Raw genomic sequence first — 6079 nt, 5'->3', positions numbered from 1 at the left:
CTTTGGAATAAATTATACTTTATTTTTCTGCCTGTCATTTTTTGTCAAGATTACGGACGTCACCAGTCAGTAGATTAACTTCACTTATTTGGGACGAAATGTTTGGGGCCAATATGTCCTAATAAAGCGGAATGGACTGTTTTATGCTAAACATGATTCCTTTGTTGATGATTGACTTTGTATGTATGGGTGATTCCAGCTGGATAATGCAGAGTTCCACCTGTGCCGTCAATGTTGTCACGCTATGGGGAAGTTATCTCGGTTCCGCCACATGTCCTTCTGCGCCAGACAACTTCTCCACCAGTTCTACATCAAACACTCGGACAAACAACAGGTAATCTTATTCAAATTAATCACCCCTGAAGTTAGCGCACTTTTCCCCCAGACACCCTGTAAACAATAGGTTAGATTCCCAACTAAACACGTCTTGTTCACAAAAGGTATTCAATACAAGGATTAAGGAAAAACCTTATAACGAGTGATCTCTCTATTTAATTAATTTATTTAAAATCTCTGGATATAACAATGTGTAAATAAAATTCTTACTTGCCTTTATTTTATTTACCTCTATTGTTTTGATTTATTCAACTCTATTCCTATATTGTTTTTATTATTACACTAAAAATGAAGTTGTAGTCTTACAACAAGGCGCAAGCTAGTGTAGGAAGTAGAGAAATATATTAAATATCCCATGATTTTTCACGCGTCTGTGCTAGCTATTCATATTTTTATTGTCAACAGGTCAATTTGGAGATCATTTCACGAAAAAGAGCAGAATTGAATTTGGGAGTAAAACTTTCACGATCTAACACTCTATGTGTAAGCATATTTGCACAAGAAGTGAATTCCCCAAGTCTGGTGCAAATTAGTTCCATTTCACATGGTGCAAAACCTTCAAAGAACTTTACACAAGATGTGTTGGGAGATACGGAAAGCAAAAATGGAAACCAAATTGAAATTAAAGAAGAAAATTTGAATGTGGAACGTGACATTGAATTTGAAATTGGAATAGAACAAAATAATACTTTATCAGAACATTTTGAAGAAGACGACAGTAATTTTGATGATTGTGAAAATTCTAAATTTGTTGAAGGTGTTAAAAGTATTGTCAAAAGAGAAATTAAAACGAAACGGAAGACAAAATGTAAAAACATTAAAAGACAAATTAATGGTATTTTAGATGCTAAAGGTTTGTATACTTTACTTAAATTATTACTATTTGTGAGTTAGGCAGAGCCACCTTTGGTCTGGAGCCCTAAAAAACAATTGACTATTTTAACAAACAGCAATCCTTAGAGTACAGGAGTCAAATCGGGATTCCGTCCTTGTACCTGAATTTTAATTGGAGATGTTCCGAGGAAACATTTTTATACGGTTGTAATTTGTCACATGAGAATGGGTCGTTCTTGAGTTCAACAGTTCTACTCTGGAATGATATGCCAGTCTCTCGTGTTTCCATTCTCCTATGACATGGCACTCCTTACTTTCCTTTAAAAACCCTCAACACAGGATCTCTTAATATAACATATGACTGATTTCCAAAATGTATCTATTCCAGAAGCACCGCAGAAGTCTGGAGTGGATAGAGTTGAAGAGGAGGCTGTAGCCTCTCTGGATCCAGAGAGTCCTGGTAGTCTATCATGTCCAGTGTGCCGCCAGTTATTCTGGCCCCAGAAAGAACTGACTGAACATCTACAGCAACATGTGGGGGAATCCAACAGTTGCTCTGATTGTGGACAAAACTTCAAGCAAGTATGCTTTAGTATTTTTATGCCAGTACTCTCTCAGATTATCCCACAACTACTTTAATCAATAATCCGCCGTAATAATTTTACTACATAGTTGAAAGCACAAAATCAAGCGAAGGAATTTCCTTCAGGGTCTATGTCATCTCTTGGGGATGATTGTGACGGGTCTTCTTAAGAAAAGGAAAGGGTGGAAGTTCTGAGAAGGAAAAAGGTATGAAGGAAGGGTAGGAATCCAGCGGCAGTGCGTCCAGGAGTGACGGACGAATGAATCTATCCCTCCCACTGCGGTGCAAGGTGATGGATGAAGAGAGTCCGGCTGGAGAAGTCAAAGGATCTCCCGCCACGCAACTGATGTATTCAGACAAACCTCACCCCATGAACAGTTACCGGCTGTAGCTTGCCACTTGGGGTGACCTATGGCAGAGGGGAAGTTATTGCCTGCTTCGTGAGTTGAATTCCTCATCAAAATATCTCCGCTCAGTGTGATGGTAGACAGCATTGGAAACAGCGAGTTTGTGCATTTGGAACTTTGGCTCAACGGCCGCTAAGTTTAATTGGAAATAACAGTTGTTGATGCCATTCGAGGTGTGTAAAATGTGAGTTACATTTTTGCAGGCAGGCAGCGAAACACACTTGCGCTGTACACGGAGTAGGTCAAACCTTCTGCTGTGACAAATGTGGGAAAGAATTTTTGAGCAAATCTCCACTGGTTTCTCATTTACGGTAAGTACATTTATGTATTATGTAGAATACGATTTTCACCGCAGCGGGTGCTTCTATAATGTATTCTTTTTGTAGTTTGGAGGCTGATAGTGATATTGATAGAAGTATAATTGTAGGAAATTTTATTAACCTCCTGAACGCCAACGCATCCTCAACCCCTCAAGCCTTTGGCATATTGACCCTTATATTTCTTAAAGAAAATGTCAGAAAGTCGTGGAATTTGTGTGTATTTCCGCTTTGCAATAAATTCCAAATAAATTAAATATTTCTGGATGTATCCGGAAGGTGAGTTCTGTTGTTGAAATACGCTTTCAAATTTTATTATGTATTAGAAATCTATATAAATAAAAATGTAAATGTTCATTTGTTCAAAACCTTAAATCTCTGAAATTTCTTCACCGATAGCTTTGAAATTTTAACACAACGTTGCATTCGAATCCGCTTGTGTTTTAAATACCTATATTATGTAGATGTCACCTGTGACAGGTAAAAACATGCTATTTTGTCAGTAATAACAAAGATCATTGTAGAAATGTATTATATACTTGTACAGCGCCCTTGAGGTGATTTTGCACAAAAAACGGCGCTATTAAAATCATCCAAATATTATTATTATTACTATGTCACCTGCGGTAGGTAAAAAAATACTTTTTTTAAAAACAGCACCATCTTTTAAAAGCATCACACTCTTGTTTCTCTATCTGCACAGATAGGCTGAGCCACAGCAACTAAAACTTTAAACAAAAAAAAGTAATTCAAACGTAAAAAAACTTCAAAAATGGCTCACCTTTCGTTTATTCTTCTAAACCCTGATCTAAAATTGGTGAAAACGAAAATAGATACAGATATTTTTTTAGACAATAAACATTTCTTTCAACTCATTTTTAGTCATTTCATTTAAAAATAATTAACAAAGAATTCATTAATTTTTCTCAAATTGCGGTCGGAACCTTTAATTTCATAGAGGTGAATACGAAGCGTGGTGTTTTCTCTTTCTAACACCATTTAGATCATATGACAGTAAGGGAGACACAATAATTTCGATGAGATCATACGAAGTGTTCCTAAAGGCGAACAAATTAGCCTGAAAATACGTTTAATTAATCAATTCTCTCAATATAATTAACTATTCTGGGGAAAGTACATATGGTAGATTATATATATATATATATGTATATATCCCGCTACATTTGTTGCGTCCGACCCCTAAAAACTCCATAGCATTGCAGCGTCCACCGACTTACAGCGTCCGATATACGGACGCTACAATATTTTGCCGTCAAAATTGGCCAGAACGATGCTTACCCCATGTAGAATAGTATGGCAAAAATTTTTGTGGAAGCAAAAAATCTCTCAGGATGTCTGGAAATGAATATTGAACGTTTGACATTTTGCCGACAGGTTCGCTACACGATGTATATATTGAGCAGTGTATGTTTTTATTCATTTCTACGATCTTGCCGCGTCCACGAAGTAATATGATTTTCGATACATTACGACGATCGTGCTGCGTCTACGCATTACGTCGATAGTATTGCGTCCTCGAGACCGATTACGAGTAGATATTATTTTATATACATATCGACGGTCGTACTGCATCCACACATTACGTCGATAGTATTGCGTCCCCATGGCCCTTCGCGAGTAGATATTATTTTGAATACATTTCGACGATCGTACTGCGTCTACGCATTACGTCGATAGTATTGCGTCCTCGAGACCGATTACGAGTAGATATTATTTAATATACATAACGACGGTCGTGCTGCATCCACGCATTACTTTGATAGTATTGCGTCCCCATGGCTGATCACGCCGAAATATTATTTTGAATACATGACGACGGTTTTGCTGCGTCCACGCATTACTTCGATAGTACTGCGTCCCCGTGGCCATTCACGAGTGCATTGTTATGTATTATTTGAGCGTTTAGTTGAGTAAATCATCAGATTTGGCAACATTGGGTTAATTTACAACGATGCCGCTTGACACTAAGAACTAAGAAGCATCCTGCGTGGTTTTTAATGCATAACGACGATCGTGCTGCGTCCACGCATTACATCGATAGTACTGCGTCCCCGTGACCATTCATAAGTACATTGTTATAAATTATTTGAGCGTTTGGTTGAGTAAATCATCAGATTTGGCAACGTTGGGTTAATTTAAAACGATGCCGCTTGACACTAAGAACTAAGAAGCATCCTGCGTGGTTTTTAATGCATAACGACGATCGTGATGCGTTTAAGCATTACGTTGGTAGTATTGCGTCCGTTCACGAATAGATATTTATAATACATATCGATGGTAGTGCTGTATCCATGCATTACATCGATAGTATTATGTACCCGTGGCCGATTTAGAGTAGGTATTATTTTTAATTATTGAAGACAATTTTAGCGAAACTCAATCGAACAACTGAAACAGAAAAATCTGGAAAAGGCACTGTGACATTTGGGACTCGAACCCAGGACCTTTGGTTTTCCGGGTCGTGACTCTACCAACTGAGATAGTGTGTCCCTATCCGATTCGGTCATATTTACTGTAATTATACTTCGACTGAGAATTACCAACAGAGTGGAAGATACTCCCAGAATCGTCCTGGTGTAAGACCACCATTCAGAATTGAAACGTTGCTCCAAGTGGCTTTGGCCGTGTTTAGTGACTAGATCTGAATAGCCAGGTACTTCCCCACCTTTCTCCTCCCCATCTCTTCCCCTTCCCCACTTACCTACAGCCTCACAATATACCCCAATTGGGGATGCCATAGTCTCACTGGCTCCAGACGGGAGCAGTTGGGACTCTTGTGAGGTATTCACTATAAAAATAAAAATAAAACATAGTCTTAATTTTCTAGCGCATATTTTTATTGGCTGCATCTTTATGTAGGATTCAACTCGAACTAAATGCTATCTAGATAGTGTCTTGGATAAATTTATCCATTTTCATTTAATATGCGACACCTATTGACTGTATTGAAGTCTAGGATGATTATTATTTTATATTATATCTCTACACTATGTTTTCAAAACTCGTTTGAGCGGAGTTTACACAAGCACACTATTTTACATTTATTTTTTATTTTTTTTATTATAAATTTTTAAAGATACAAGTTTTATGCAGTCCCACAAAGCTGTCACACATGACGGCTTGTCTGTAGGTTCTACAAATAATATATATAAACATTTTTAATTTTTAATACACGTATGACACAAAATTATACAATAAACAATATCACAAAATAATATATCTCAAAGTACCTACCTTTATACAAATTATTTAGGCAGGTACGTTGAGATGTTCAGGAATACATCAATAATAAAGTTCAGAGATACATTGATTCGTCGTTTATTAGCCAACGCTTAGTGTTTTGTGGGGCAGGGTCTGTCATTATTCTGAGGTTTAAAAGAATTATTAAATTTATTGAAAATCTCTGGTATTAAATATTTAAGCGTTCGGCTTCCATACTTATTTGTTACTCTTGGAATAATGAGGCCCTTATTTTCAGTGAATCTTGTTGTGTGATTATGCACCGGTTGCTTTTATATTTGCTATCTCCCTCATTATCCATTATAATAATGTACCAAAGAAGACCCTTTATTGGAAGTAGG

General features: G+C 37.1%; 1 long non-coding RNA gene across 1 annotated transcript; it reads left to right on the top strand.

The window, feature by feature from the left end:
- The first annotated feature begins 769 nt into the window (after positions 1–769).
- On the top strand, positions 770–2454 carry LOC149416021 (uncharacterized). Its single transcript, XR_016303694.1, has 3 exons — positions 770–1189; positions 1559–1752; positions 2368–2454. It is a non-coding gene; the product is annotated as an uncharacterized LOC149416021 (long non-coding RNA).
- Positions 2455–6079: the final 3625 nt, after the last annotated feature.

This window comes from Hesperophylax consimilis, chromosome 17 (assembly GCF_061612785.1).
Source record: "Hesperophylax consimilis isolate HC1 chromosome 17, BYU_Hcon_1.0, whole genome shotgun sequence".
Classification (NCBI taxonomy): domain Eukaryota; kingdom Metazoa; phylum Arthropoda; class Insecta; order Trichoptera; family Limnephilidae; genus Hesperophylax; species Hesperophylax consimilis.
This window is presented reverse-complemented; position numbering and strand designations above follow the sequence as displayed.